The sequence below is a fragment of the Lissotriton vulgaris genome, chromosome 10 (assembly GCF_964263255.1).
Source record: "Lissotriton vulgaris chromosome 10, aLisVul1.2, whole genome shotgun sequence".
NCBI classification, from domain to species: domain Eukaryota; kingdom Metazoa; phylum Chordata; class Amphibia; order Caudata; family Salamandridae; genus Lissotriton; species Lissotriton vulgaris.
In genome coordinates this window covers 729,527,382-729,543,980 of record NC_141698.1, presented here as the reverse complement: position 1 = coordinate 729,543,980, position 16,599 = coordinate 729,527,382, and positions in this window count along the sequence as shown.

Genomic DNA, 16,599 nt, shown 5'->3' with positions numbered 1-16,599 from the left:
ACCCAGATAGCTGGGGGTATCTTGAAACTTTTAAATAAATCATCATTTAGGCCAATTGGACCACCACTGGAAATTTATAAATTGTGGGCCCGTGGGGCAGTGTCCTACCGGGCCGAGCTCTGGGGTTACAAGAGCGGTCCAGCAATCGCTGTTGCGGAGAATAGATTCTTAAGGCAGCTGGTAGCCCTGCCCCTGAGTACTCCACTGGTGCCGCTAAGACTTAACCTTGGCCTTAGACCTATTGAAGAAGAACTGGCGCTCAGATCTCTAACTTATGGAGGAGATTCTGGGTTACCCCAGAGCTGAACGAATATAGGCAAGAGTTAATCAAAGTTCTGGGGCTGCCTAATGTGGGTAAACTTCCCTGGTTCAAGCATGTTAGAGAGGAATTCGAGAAGCTTGGCCTTGCACTAATGTGGTCAGGCCCAGAGCATACTTGTGCTCGAATTTCACGGAAACAACTGGTCCAGCTGTACCGGAATAACAAAAGGGCTCTTTTACTGTCTGGCGCCCAGTCAGGCACTCTCACAGCTACGTTCCTACTGACCAAAGATTCTTACAACTTTGAGCATGTCCTAGATGACATTACCCCTGCTGTCTCGAGGAAGCTCTTTCTCCAATGGCGGCATGGTTCACTACCCTTAAGATCATTTACGTCCAAGTGGTGCGCGCTATCTCCCAAAAGCTGCCCATGGTTCACCGCAGACCTAGAAAATGAGGTGCATGTTGTTCTCTTTTGTCCAGCTTATCGGAACCCGAGACGGAGGTGGATCATCCCGATCTGTAAAACCCTGGGGATAATCCACTGTATACACGCATTCAGAATTTTAAAATCGGATCTTGCATCAGTTGTGGTCTTCGCTGTCACTAAGTTCCTAGCAGCAATGTGGAATATTAGAAGGCAACTCCTGTTTAATCTATAAACTTGGACAAAGAGGACATACCTACAGAACTGTTTTGGGGCTGGCACTTCAATTTCAGTTGGGCATGAGAGACAAACTGATATGTATTAGAACAAGTTACTACTATGAATTGGTTTTAATACTTTTGTTTTTAACTTTTTACTGTACTATTTTAACTGTTTTATGTTGTGCTCTTTTATGGCAATTCTTTGTCGAAATAAAGAAATAAAAGAAAAATTTTAAATGTTTCGTGTAGTTTACAACAGTCACTAAACTGGGTTTAGGCACTTTACAACACAATAGCAATGCTCTGAAGACTCAATATACTTTTGAATCACTTTGAAAGTGTCAGAGGCTAACATTGTAGAATTCTGTCCTGCTGGATAAACACAGATTCCAGCCGCAGGTTTAGAATTCAAATAAGCTCACGTGGCCCCTTCCTTCTGAGGTTTGAACAGACACGAGTGCGATGTGAAACTTAATTAAAACGTCATTCAAGCTGAGTGAGTTAATTCCATAGAGACCTGGTATGCGTATATGAGGTAAAACATTATGTAAAGTGTTTCAGTGACTGGAATGTATAACGCCAATTTAATTTGTGTTACTAAAACCACCAAAAGTTAATTCAAGGCACGTTAACATGATGAATTATCCATTTAAAAATGTGTAAACCTTATTATAGACTTTGGTATTGCGACTCGCTTTATAGACATTTACCAGTAAATTTGCCGACTATGAAGCTAGGGAACAAGGCTCAAATCTCGGCATCAGCTCAACATCTTGTGATTCTGGGCGAATCACTTAATCTCCACGTGACAAAAAGGATCTTCTGTAGTATAACCTGGTGCTCTTTTAAAGCGCTCCAATGCCTCGGGCTGAGTTCGGCAACTTAAATAAATCTATGTTTTACGTCTGAATTAGGCTGACCACCTCACTCCAGGTAATTACAGACACTGTCTCCAGAACTCTGAAAGCAAAACATAACTACACTACCCAGAGCACTTTAGGCTATCACACTAAAGTCAGGGATTGGAAACAAAGTGCATAATTACCTGGAGAGGTGACCGTCCTAGCCTCAATGCTGCTTCACCTTGGTGAAACTACACGCCTGGATGGCAGTTGTATAAAGCCATACACCCGTACAATGCTCTAACATTTGACCGTTGCATTATAAACTCAAATGATATTTTATTAAATAAACTCATAAACCCAAAAAAGAAGATACATTCTGTTCTGTTGTGAATGTCTTTCCGCGACTATCGACCCGTACTGTATGTATTTCAACAAATGTTCTGTAGTCTGAGATACAGCTCTCATTTAATCTTTCCATTTCCATTTCTTGTTTTCTAATGTGAAAACGCCCTAGACAAAGAGACACCGAGTCGAGCTTCCAATGCTCCGAGTCATGCAGACATCTAAAAACAAAAAAGCTTCTAAAATCAATAGTCTGACTCAGCCTTCAATAAGAGACTCGCACGGTTTCCCAATTCAATAATATTCATCCATCTTCTCGCGCTGCAGTCAGTCAGACGTCACCCGGGCCCAGCCAGCGTTGTCCAACTCCTAACAAACTAAAATGTGATTTTACTCGTGACTGCGTCATTAACCGCCTCTCGTTCTCCCGAATGAGCCTTGCATGCCTGTCTGCGAGCCACCGCCAACCAAAGTGAGGTAAAAGAAAAGCGTTGTTTGCGTTGAGAGGGGGTTGGGTTGCATTTTTAGGCGGGAAACAGAAAATATCATAAGTAAAAAAAAAATGTAGGTGCCAGCAACGTTATGATCTATCTTTTCCGTTCACTATATTGAAAATGCTATATTTCAGGACAGGAAGTTCAGTGGCAGGTTGCGCAGAAGACTACGGGGCTACTGTCAGAGCTGGATTGAGTGCCCCCTGGCCCCTGTTTGTTGCAACGATTGGTGTTTATAGTGATGCTTCCTTCTTGCATAGCACTGCCTTGAGTAGGGAGAGGGTCTGGTATTGCAAACACCCAACAGAAAAGCATTACAAAGTACAATTGACTACTGCATCAATAAACGCAATATATAATTGTTTGCTTCAATTTTTTTTAAATAAATTGATAGGCACGTTTCAATGCGGTAACAGAAGTGTACACTGCAAAGCCTGCAGTGTGCAAAAAAATAAATACATCTGCACCGAGGCTCTTACCAAAAACGTATGAAATGGCTATATAAAATGGGTGTCCCTCTTCACAGCCATTCACAATGTCATGTATCAACAATAGCTTTGAGTGCTGCTGCTGTCACACAATAATGACACCATACTAACACCTCAAAGAGAGTGTGAGTATGAGGCTCCTGTGGACCAGTGCTGTGAAACCTACTCTCAAGGGAAAGTAGGGAATCTAGGATCATTGGAGAGATCAGGCAGCTGAAACCAAGTGGACCCCTTCAGGCAGTAGATGCTAAGGGCTTCCTTTAGGAAACAGTAACACTCAATGTAGTATTTAAGTGGGGCATTTTTACTCTTCATCAGCAGATGCAGAATCTGAGGCACTACTAGGAGAACCCACAGGCAGCTAACCAAGAATACTAAGGGGCAGAATCCACTGTGATTAAGAGGACCTGATTCACAAAGGTAAACGCAGACCTGAAGTATAAGTTTAGACCTGAAGTCTAAGTTAGACTTGAAGTCTAAGTTTACCTGTGTGAATCAGGCCCTTAGATTTCGAGTCTAACTTAGACTTCAGGCCTAAATTGGACTTCAGGTCTAAGTTGACCTTTGTGAATCGGGCCCTCTCTGTCTAATTATTAAATGATTGGTTGGTTTACTTATCTGTGTAACTAAATGGTACCACCAAATTATAACCATTCACCTTTTTTGCAGTGAGAGTTTCTACATTCTGTATCAAGGCCCATTAAACCTTCAGCATCCCTGTAGGTTAGGTGGTGGCTTGTAAACTTATGCTGTTTTATAATTCGTGTCATGGAATCTGAAGAGTACTGCAAACGTATGCGATTTTATACTAAACTAGCTTACCCGTCGCGCGTTGTTGCGATCTCAGATGAAAGGAAATTTAAGGAAACTTGTTATAATAACATTCAATTTACATTGTGTCATTTTTATTGAAATTTATACATTTTATTATGGAAAACATTTCAAAGTGTTGTTTTAATTCTGTTTATTTATTCGAGTGCTTGTGGATACATGGTATTTTTTGTTTTTCCGTCTGGTGCGAACACGAATAAATTAGAAGTTTTTCCGACGCATGAGCTGGCCACATACAGTTGTCGATGTGAGAAGCACGGATTCTCCAAATCTAGTCCACACACTTGCAGCGATTGTCCTTGTGCTTTGTTGATGGTCATTGCAAAAGCGAGTCGCACCGTAAACTGTAAACATTCAGTGTTGGAAAGATTATGAGGGCCCTGGGGGCCGGAGGCCGATATTTAACAATTTATTTATTTTTGCGAGAAACTTTCACGGGAGTGCACTCAACAACTTAAAAAAAATAATTTGGGCCAGAAACTTTCGCAGGAGTGTACTCAACAACTTCCCAAAGTTTCATGGCGATCGGATAAATGGTGTAGTAATGCATAAAGGACAAACAGACATACTTTCGTTTTTATATATAGATAGATTTGGAAGATTTATACTAAATTGGGACCATTCTGGAACTTTAAAGATATTCCGGCCACTTATTTTTAGACTTTTATGAACATTGGTAGAGAAATGCTTTACATCTAATGGATTAGAACATTGGATCTGTTGTATTTAGAGAAAGAAATATCTAGAAAACTGAGAAATTGGACCATTAATAGGCAAAAAGGATAGAATAAGAATGAGAATTAAGCCCGGAAGAAGCAGATGATTCCGTAATACACACTTTGTCTGACTGTGATATCAATTGTGATCAAATGGCCTGCAAATAAATCAAATGCTGGTTGTCTGAGAAAATAATTGTGATCCAATGACCTATAATTAAATGCAAAGGACTGCAATAGAGGACCGTAGAGGCTCCATGTTAGTTATGGGAAGATGAGGACAATTAATTTGTTTATTCAACTTATAGGAAGAATGGAATCCTGCATTTTACTTTATGAATCGGGAAGACCAGCCCTTATTTCACACTAAGGTTTCTATAATGTTACCCTTTTTAGATCAGGCTAGACAGCACTGCTCTTGCCAGACCTGATATGATCAACAGAAAAAGAGCTTTAAGAAGTACTGAGAAAGGATCTTCGGCTTCACCCACATGTTGTTCTTCCTCCCTACTGGATTTGATTTGTCAGATATTGTGATCTTCCCCTGGGAAAAGAGTTTTGGTATTGTACAGTTTATGCTCAATGCAGTAGGCCTGTGTTGGAAATGGTAATAAGCCAATGATCAATACTGAAGGCCTGTTTGGTTTATTGGGAAAAGGTATATCAATTTCTATAGGTCTGATCTATTTATTACAATAAGTTATGAGAAAGACAGTATGCCTGACTTATGTATTTGAAACTTGTATTTAAATCCGGCGGTCCTTTTAGAACCTCTTGCCAAAAAACATACACAGGAAGAGCATTTAATTATGAACTCGGACACAAGCAAAAGTAAGGGTTTTTTACATTATGAATCTTTTTTCTATACACTTTAGACATGGGCTTCACATTGTGAATTCCCTGACAAATGCAATAATATGTTTTACACTTTAAACTGCATGGAAAATCCCACAGGAAGACGCTTTACATTTTAAACAGTTTGATATATACAATATTAATGGGTTTTACATTGTTAACTCTATGGCAAATGCAATAAGAAAGAGTTTAGTGCTTATATCCCCTTTTAGCTCCAACCATAATAAATGCTTGATATCTCCAGAAGAGAGTTAATGTTTATGTCAATGCCTACTTTGGGTGTGCCTAAATTGCTTGCTGGGCCTCTGTAGACAAAGACCACTTGGTGATGCTTTTATTCACGTTAAAGTCAATAGTCTCACTTTATTGATTTAGAAATGTGGTGAAAAGGCACTGGGAGAGTAATTGTACAGTATGAAACATACAGACTTCCTCTTTTTGATTGTGAAAAGCCTCATGATTCCTAATAGATCCATATTGAATCACTGCTGTTTTTACAACAGCCTGCTACTGTCCCAGTTGTCACATGGTACCTCACAGATAATGGGAGCAGACTGCAACTACAAGGTTAGTTGTCTCCTTTTATATTTCTCTAGAATACCCTGTTTGCTCCCTGGTTCACTAGCAAGAACTCTATAGATGTAGTTTTAATTTGTATTTCCACCTCAAATCTTGTAGATATCATTTTGACTATTCTATTTAGCTATGTGTACATTAAATAACTTTTCAATTGAAATAAACAGAACTGGCTGGGCATTGTTTTATTTTGTGATAATATCGTACAATGTTGTGTTCTAAATTTTAGCCCACAACCGCTAGTCCTTTAAAAGAGGGTCATCTGGCAGTGCCAGACTGCCTTCAATTCATGTCCACTAATGCCTACAAAAACCTCCTGACTGCTCCGTCTTCATACCTTAGGGAAGGGAAAAGTGTTAAGGAGCTCTTGGTCCTGAGTTTGAAGGTCCGGGACAGAGAGACCCCAAAACACCAGAGCTGAAAGCCCTACATTGGACATAATTGGAACTAGTAATTTCAGTCAGGTCCTGGACCTCCTAAAGTAGATTCCTCTAATAACGTAGGAGGGGATTGTAAATTGGGAGTTCTCTGACAAAAGCCATACCAATGGTTTTAGAAGGCCAACTTCCTGTCAGATAGAAGGGATTTTGCATTGTGAATGTATTTTTGTTCTTATTTTTCGAGAAACGGCAGCACACCCACTTGGGAACACAACTTTGCACTACACATCCCAGAGGGCCACAGTCGTAGCCACGCCCACTGGGGCAGGTGTGGAAGTAATTGTGTGCGCAAAGGACATTGCTTCCATTTCTCTTAAAGAACTAACACCGCTGAGGAAGGGACTTTATCTCCCGAAACATTTGGCGATTGAATTATCTGATGTGGTTTACTGGCTTGGGTTCCTGCCGGCAAGCTGCCAAGCATTGAAATAAATGAAAGGAGTCTATCTACAACTTCCTGTGGCCTTCATTCATTGGGGTTCCTGCTTTGATGGATAAATACATATATATATATATATATATTCTAGAGAAAGTTGTACCTCTCTGATGAGCTCTAACTAGAGTGAAACACGTGCCAGGGTTGCTTTTATTCATTTCCGGTTGACTTGGATGGTATTTTACCAATCCAACCCAACCTCGTAATACTGTCCTTGGAGAGGTAAAAGGCCTTTGTCGTAAATCTCATAAATACAGATAGTGAAATAGATTGTTCTCTGTCTGAATATATCTGTCAAATTCAGTAAAAGAAACAGAAACTAGAAGCCTTATTTAGATTATGCTGCTTCACAGCACATCACCACTTCAACTTTTCTCTCTAGGGGGAGGCCATTAGGATATAGGGCTCTGACTAAAAACAAAAACGTAATACCTGGATGTGGCTCCGTGAAAGGAATTTGTCTCCAGTAAAACAGTGGTCAGATCTCAAAAAATGACTCGTTCAAGAGAAATTGAGCACCAATAATAGCTCCCTAACTCAGAGCTCCTTGAATCTGAATAAGCAAAGGTACATATCTGACAGAAAAAAACAGTCATACTTCGGTGCTAGCAGTTTCTAATTTATATTGTCATACAATCTTTTCAATGCATGGTTTTCTGCGTACAGATGATGTGCGTTATTGTCATGTAGTTTAACACCTGTCATCTTGAGTGAAAGAGTGGTGTAGATTTACTTCCACATTTTTCCAATAGGAACATTGGACATTTAAAAACAAGAATGATGACACCATTCATTTACCCACTCATTTTTACGACTCCTATCATGGAGAGTGTCTCTCATCAAAGTTCTGATGCAGCATTGCCAGCTGCTGGGTTAGAAAGAAAGAAATTAGCAAGAACACATCAATATTGTGTTGTAGAAGTTATATAGCACTTTATGTCCCTGACTAGGCCACAAAGTATTCCAATCCACATCAGGTACCTGGGTGGCTTTTTCAGAACGCGTGGTTGATTTGGTGTTTGTTGTAGTAAGCCTATATTTGAGGCGCTCAGTTGAATGCATGGGGTTTGGAGACATGTTCTAAACATAGTGTGGTGGCTGCAGCATGAGGCATAACAGAAAAGAGTGAGAACAGATGCAGTTATGCATGCAGATATGTACTTATTTTGCAGTGGTATGCGTCTCACAATCATGGTAAAGGGAAGTGTCTAATTTGGAAGGCTTTTCAGAGTTCAAGGTGGTTGTCAAGTATTTTTTTTGTAGCAGCAGTCAAATAACGGGGCATATTATCAAGGGGGTTTATCTCCGCTTTTTTGGCTTTAAAAGCCAAGAAAGCGGAGATAAAATTATCTACCTATTACCTAGCTGTCGCTGACACCAGTTAGCGACAGCTAGTAGGAGATAGCGACCATCTTGGGCCCCGCTTTGCATGTCAGTGATATTTATCACTAATGACATGCAAAGTGGACATGCCAAGATGTTAGCGACTGGAAACAGTCGCTAACATCGCTATCTCCTATCACCAACTTTTGGAGATATTCGCGCTAAGCGCGAATATCTCCAAAAGCTAACACCTGTCCCTGAGCAGTTCTTAGCCATGTTATCCAATGGTAGGTGGATAACATGGCTAAGAGCATTAGCTCGGTAATGCATGAATATCGCTGACTTTACAGCGATATTCATGCATTTCGGCCGATTTTTATCGCTTAGGAGATAAACCTTGATAATAGCAAGGCTCCTAAGCGATAAAAATCGCCGCAGCTCGGCGATAAAAATATCGCCGCTAAACCACCATAGCGATAATTATTGATAGTTGTTGGTAATATGCCCCAACATTTTTAACATTTTAAACTGAGAAGGCGTTCCTGCCAGTGCTCTGCCTTTTGACAAGAGGAATGGTCAAGAATGGGGCCAACCTAGTGTATAGTAACCCAGTGGGATGGTTTATCCTAAAACCGTCTTACATAATGAATTATTAAACCCACTTATATTTTACTGTAACTTACTTATTATTAAAAATAATTAATTTGTTCAGGTTTTAACTACATGGAACGGCTTCTCAGTAAAATGATTACTCTTCAAACACTTACTTTCCAGTTATTTGTCTATTTCTGTCTATGTTACATGTTGGACCAAAATGTTACTTTTTGGCTTCTTTAGAGAGTCATGCAAACAAATGAGATTGATGGTACAGAGTAATGGGAGAAATGCTGCCATGTTGGAGAAATAGTTCGATATGTATTGACGCGATATTATAGGGATAGAGTTGGGAGCCTCGAAAGCAACTTGGATACCTGGATGGTACATTTTGTGTTGGTCCTGCATCCAGTTTTGTCTGTGATGTTTATGTGGCTCTCAGCTTGTGGTATTATGATTTGTAATTCCGAAGTCAACAGTTTCTTGGACAGAGTCTAGTCTAGTTTCTCCCTCATAACTGGTTTGGAGAGCATTCCAAAACAGGGTCAGATTGGCCTATACAATAATCTGGCACTACCAGTAGGGCTGTTCTGATAGGTTGGGGTGACAAATGCAGAAAGAACAATTGATGGCCAGAATGCAGAACAATGTCATACATTCACCCTAGTACAGAGATCCGGGCCTAAATCCACCTTGCCATTCCAGATTGGACTCAGCTATATGCAAATCAGTCATGACCCTGTGCCCAATGGGAACACTCCAGCCCGAACTGCCACGCCAGGTCCTCCCTGAACTGAAAACAAGCATCCTAGGACTGGTTTCAGGCTTTCATCCCTCATCAGCCAGAATAGCTTGACTCCAGTGGCATGGAGAGCACGGGACCCACATCTGGGCATACCCGTCCTACTCGGGTGACAAATTCAAAAAGAACAATTGAAGGACAGAATGCAGAACAATGTCATACATTCACCCCAGTACAGAGATCTGGGCCTAATTCCATCATTTTTTTGCTGACCATGCCCTTCCGGTTTGGACCCAGCCATATGCAAATCAGTCTTGACCCTGTGCCCAATGGGAACAGTCCAGCCCGAACTGCCAGGCCAGGTCCTCCCTGGATTGGAAACAAGCATCTTAGGACCGGTTTCAGGCTTTCATCCCTCATCAGCCAGAATAGATTGACTCAAGTGGCATGGAGAGCACGGGACCCACGTCTGGGCATACCCGTCCCACTCGGGGTGAAAAATGCTAAAATAACAATTGATGGACAGAATACAGAACAATGTCATACATTCACCCCAGTACAGAGACTGGGGGTGAATGTCTAATTTATTTAGGATTCCGTCCATCATTTGTTTGCGTAGCACTTTTCACCCTAAGTGGGATGGATATGCCCAGACGTGGGCACTGGATTCAAGGTAGCCTGACTGATGGAGGGTAATACCCAGAAACCGGTCCCAGGATGCTTGTTTCCAGGCCAGGTAGGGCCTGGCTTGTCAGTTTGGTTGGGACTGTTCCCATGAGGCACAGGGTCAAGACTGATTTGCATATTGCTGGGTCTAAACTGGCAGGGCATGGTGAGCAAAAGAACAATGGATGTAATCCAGATCTCTTGACTGGGGGTGAATGTATGATTTATTCAGCATTCCTTCCATCATTTGTTTGCGTAGCACTGGTCTGATAGGTCAGCATGTGGGCCTACTTTTTAGTGTTGTGGACAAATCATACTGTCGATTTCCCTGATATTACCACAAAAATTGCCTGCAGCAGGCACAAATGCATAGTCTCCCACACCTTGCAAAACACCTATATAGCGTGTCTTTACAAGTATAAAACTGCCCCGATTTTCAAAGGCGGGCTGTTGGGATCCTTAATGAAGCTATCTGATTCACTAAAATGGGGCACTGTTATTTTGGTGTTTGTCTATTTTCTGTTCAGTGCAACTCTGCTTTAGGCACTGTTCATCTTGGGATCTGTCTATCTATTCCAACCTTTTGAAATGTTGGTTGGTGAATGTTTTTTACATTAACTGAACAATGGTTTCAATTTGACTCAAGGTTAGGCTGTTTTGACGTATATTCTAGACCTTGGTTCCAGAATATTTTGTCCTTGGTATCTTTATCTTCATATCTGATTGCCTAGGTCGTAGAGTGTGTTTGTCATAGGTTTGATGTGGTCTATTTTCTTCAAACTAATAACCTTCATTTCTGCATTACATTGTAGTAGATATAACCTGTCTATGTGTTTTTGTTGGGTAGGCCAATGTAAATCTCAGTACAGATCTCAGTGCACCCCCCGCTCCCCGTTTCCCGCCGCTGCTCCCCCGCAACCCCGCCCACTTTTTCCTCTGTTCTCCTGCACGCCCGCCCATTGGCCACCCCGCTCCCGCCTCCCAGCTGCCCCTCCCAACCACTTGGCCTCTTATGGAGGTCGCTCGGCGCAGGCAAGCGTGACCTGACCCCAGTTCACTCCCCACGCAGCTCAACTCCTCTCCTCTAGGACCCGAGTGCCGCCGAGGGTTCGCCGCTGGTTTGCAACGGGTTTGGTTTCCTTCCTCACTGTATTTTACTATTGCTCGCCTGTATTTTAACTTTAATTTACTGTGTCTCTTGTGGATTGTTAGGCGCTCCTTGTGCGCCCCTTCCCTAAGTGCTCTCCGCTTCCCGCCGCTGCTCCCCCGCGGCCTCGCCCTCTTTTTCTTCTGTTCCCCTGCATGCCTGCCCATTGGCCACCCCGCTCCCGCCTCCCAGCTGCCCCTCCCCCCCACTTCACCTCTTATGGAGGTCATGCAGCAGCCAGGCAGCGGGCGCGCCGAAGGGGCACCAAAGTTAAGCCTGTACGTGCCTGGACCGCACCCAGCGCCAGAACCCCTGGCCCCAGCCTTTGCCAGGGCACCCGTCTGAGGTACGACACCGCCACCCTTACCGCACTCAACCCAGGACGACCTGCCGCCTGCCACCGAGCCACCCTGAAGCGCACCTACGGACCCTTCACCTGCCAAGCATGCAAATTCTCCTGGCTCCGAACCTGCACCCCGCCCACCGAGCACAGCAACGACAACAACAACCACCTCAAGTGCATCCTCCTCAAAACCCGCTCCGTCCACAAACATGCCGTCGAACTCTGGGAACTCCTTGATACAACAACACCAGACATCGCCTTCCTCACGGAAACCTGGATGAACGCCTCCTCGGCCCCGACATCAACATAGCCATCCCGGATGGCTACAAAATCACCCGGAAGGACTGCATCCACAAAACTGGAGGAGGAATCGCCATCATCCACAAAAACTTCATCAGCATCACGACCAACTCCGAAGACACACTCACCGCCGCCGATCACCTACACAATTCAGCGAAACCATCGCCGACTTCCTCAGCCCACACGCCCTAGCCGCACCAGAGTGCATCCTCCTAGGGGACCTGAACTTCCACCCGGAGAAAAACAACAACAACAACACCACCACCCTGCTCGACAACCTCGCCAACCTCAGACTCAAGCAACTGGTGGACATGCCCACCCACTATGCTGGCCACACGCTAGACCCCATCTTCTCTGCGAGCAGCCACGTTGCCTTCAGACACTCCACCGAACTACACTGGACCGACCACAGCTGCATCCTCTTCACCTTCAAGAAAAACACATCCCACCACTGCACGCCACAGATCCACCGCAGATGCTGGTGCAGAGTCACCACAGACCAGCTGACCACGTCGCTAAGCCAGAACCCACCTGCGGACACCCCCGACACCAACGACGCAGCAGACAATCTCACACAGTGGATCACCAACTGCGCCAACGACCTTGCTCCGCTAAAGAAACCCCCAGGCAAGACTAGCAACAGAAAAACCTCATGGTTCACAGACACCCTCAAAATCGCAAAGAAATTATTTCGCACCCTCGAAAAAGCCTGGCGCCAAAAGCGGACATCAGAAAACATGAGAGCCCTCAACAGCGCCACCCGCGAATACCACCAGATGATCCACACCACCAAAAGGACTTCATTCAAAGAGCGGCTGGACAACTACTCCCACAACAGCAAGGAGCTCTTCAGCATAGTCAAAGAGCTCGCAGATATACACAACAGCTTCGGACCCCAGACTCCACCCCCAGCCACCAAACCAATGATCCCCACCACCAGCCTCAGCGCATGGACGCCCATCAGCACTGAAGACACAACCCGCGTCATGAACACCATCCACTCCGGCTCCCCCGCCGACCCATGCCCTCATCAACAAAGCCGACACCATCATCACACCCCACCTCCGGAACATCATTATCAGCTCCTTCACGTCAGGCACCTTCCCTGGAAGCTAGAAACATGGAGAAATCAACGCCCTTCTGAAAAAACCAACAGCAGACCCCCAAAGACCTCAAGAACTTTCGCCCCAGCCAAAGTCATCGAGAAGACCGTCAACAAACAGCTGACTGCATTCCTCGAAGCAAACAACTCACTCGACCCATCCCCGACCGGATTCTGAGCCAACCACCGCACCGAGACCGCCCTCATCGCAGCTACCGATGACATCAGGACCCAGATGGACAATGGAGAGACAGACGCTGTCATCCTCCTAGACCTCTCAGCAGCCTTTGACACCCTCTGCCACCGCACCCTAACAACCCGCCTCTTCAACTCTGGGATCAAAGGAAAGGCTCTGGACTGGATCACATCATTCCTCTCCGACAGAACCCAGAGAGTCCGCCTCCCTCCCTTCCGCTCCGAGACCACCAAGATCATCTGCGGCGTACCCCAGGGCTCCTCACTCAGCCCAAACCCTCTTCAATATCTACATGAGCCCCCTCGCCACCATCACACGCAAACACAACATCAACATCCTCTCCTACGCCGACGACACCCAACTGATACTCTCCCTCACCAAAGACCCTCTCACCGCCAAAGCCAACTTCTAGGACGGAATGAAAGATGTTGCAGAATGGATGAAGCACAGCCGTGTAAAACTCAACTCGGACAAGATGGAGGTCCTCATCCTCGGACAATCCCCATCTGCCTGGGACGTCTCCTGGTGGCCCACGGCGCTAGGCACCGCACCGACACCCACGGACCACGCTTGCAACCTGGGATTCATCCTGGACTCCTCCCTCACAATGACCAAGCAAGTCAACGCAGTCTCGTCCTCATGCTTCAACACCCTGCGCATGTTCCGAAAGATCTTCCGATGGATCCCCACTGAAAGCAGAAAGACGGTCACCCAGGCCCTCATCACCAGCCGACTGGACTACGGGAACGCCCTATACGCAGGAATGACAGCCAAACTTCAGAAACGGCTTCAACGCATACAGAACGCCTCCGCACGACTCATCTTCGACATCCATTGCCACAACCACATATCCGCCCACCTAAGAAACCTGCACTGGCTCCCCATCAGCAAGAGGATCACGTTCAGGCTGCTCAACCACGCACACAAAGCACTCCACAACATGGGCCTCGAATACCTCAACAACCGCCTCTCGTTCTACACTCCCACAAGCCAGCTCTGCTCCACCAGCCTCGCCCTCGCCACCGGCCCACGGATTCTCAGAGCCACTACAGAGGAAGATCATTCTTCTACCTGGCAGCCAAGACGTGGAACTCCCTCCCCGCACACCTACGACTGACCCAGGACCATTTCACCTTCAGGAGACACCTCAAGACCTGGTTATTCGAGCAGAAGTGGAACCCTCCCTCCCTTCAGCGCCTTGATACCCTCACGGGTGAGTAGCGCGCTCTACAAATGTATTGATTGATTGATTGATTGATTGATAGAAGTTCAACCAGACTAAAGCCAGTTGTGCTCTGTTTGGAGGAGTGATTCGATATTGTTCAGCAGTGTTTGCAAATTCTAGAGTGATTGTTAAAGCAGATACCAGAATCCAACAGAACTCCTTGATTGTTCACATTTTGGGATGTGGGTTGGAATGTTCTTAGGGAGGAGGCCAGGCACATGAAGTTGCGTGATTCTCTTTCTTTCCCTAGAGTTGAATTGTAAGTTTGGTACTTTGAAGTATAAAAGCGTCCCTTCATTGTGTGATAGATGTAGACTAGGCATGTTGGCTTATTTCTTGGATAAATGTTCCGCTTTGAGGCTGATCTATGTATCGTCTGCATACATCTAGAATGGTTGGTGATGGGCCACTGACTGAACCAGTGGGCACATATTTATTGAAGAGTAACAGTGAAAGAGATGGTGTGAGCAAACTTCATAACATTTTGTAGTGGGCTCACTAGAATCTATATTGATTATTTAGATCTGATTATAGAGAAACAATCGTATCCATGCTAAGGCTGTGCCTGTTTTACCAACCCACAATGTTATACCGGTCTTATTAAAGAGTATAGGGTGGTCTTCCATAATATAATAAATCACAGTATATTTCCCTCTCTCTCCGACTGTGGATGTTTGCCATGTGTCACATTCTGCTGTAGTCAGTTGTCTTGTCACTTTCATTTTCATGATGGCCGTCTTTGATCTTATCTTATCTGATCTTATCTTATAAAAAAAAGTCATCTAAGAAGTCACCTTTCACATTGCTCAAGATTTCTTTTGTTTACAAGGTTTTACAAGTATTCTTTAATATGTGACTCACTGCACGACATAACATGTTCTGGTGACCTAATTCTCCCAGCAAGCACCATACATGGTAAACCAAAATAACAATAAATAACACAAATGAAAGGACTACTACCTACTTAAGGCAGATTAAAATAATGTTATTTTAAAAGTGAATTTCATTAGAAAGCTGATAGTGTATCAAGTTCAAAAAGGCAGGTCAACATTTCCGGACAGGCAAAAGAGCTGGGACATGAAACAGTAATGTGTGCCTCTTAACACTGTTTGTAGCGATTATTTGCAAAGAATGTAACAACCTGCAGCTTGAGAATAGGGAGGGCAGAGCAGAGTAACAAGATCTAAGAAGGAGAGGGATAAATACACAGTCTGTGACATGCTTTTGCATCGTTCGTTCCATGTAAAACATTTATTTCACAAACATATTCACAAATGAAGACCACAAATATATATACAAAAAATTGCAAAAATAAAATACATCCCAAACTGTCAAACTTAAAATAGAAATTTGTTAAGAATTCACAAATTCAGCAGAGCTCACTTTTTAACTTGCTACAGAACTTGGGGAAGTGTAATTACTGCTCTATATTCAGTCCCAGCATATTAGGGAAAAAGTACTTGATGGTGGGATTCAGTACAAGGGGATATTCTGTAGGCAGGTATGCAATCTGCCTGAAATCTTCAGTTATAATATTTGTAATTTCATGTTACTCATGATGGCTTTTCCTTTCCAAACTGCGTTGCGTCATTTCCTGGCCCTGCTTCCTCAGTGCTTCTGCTGGAATTATCAGGTTGGTGTCCCTTGAGCCTTGCTAGTTATTAGAAACTTGAAGAGGTTAACCAGAGGTTGTCAGGAAGGGCTCACTAACAGAGATAGTGAAGAATTAATGAACATTCACATTTGACGATATAATGTAGCTGTTCCGCTTACTGAAGTCCAGCCTGCTTTGTGCTAGGAAAGCCAGGGGCAGAATGCAGTCCCCTGCAGAATAGGTGGGGCCCTAATCCCTTCCAGAGGCTCCCATTCAGCCTAAAGCCAAACTGTATCTGTGAGATATAGGAGACTCAGGGGCCCCTCTACACATTCTGCTGAGGGGCCCATCATAATAGCATAAGGAGCACCTTAATATAATGTTTGAACAGAAGCGGCTCGTCCATTAGGACAGAGGAGCATCGCCCCACTGCCC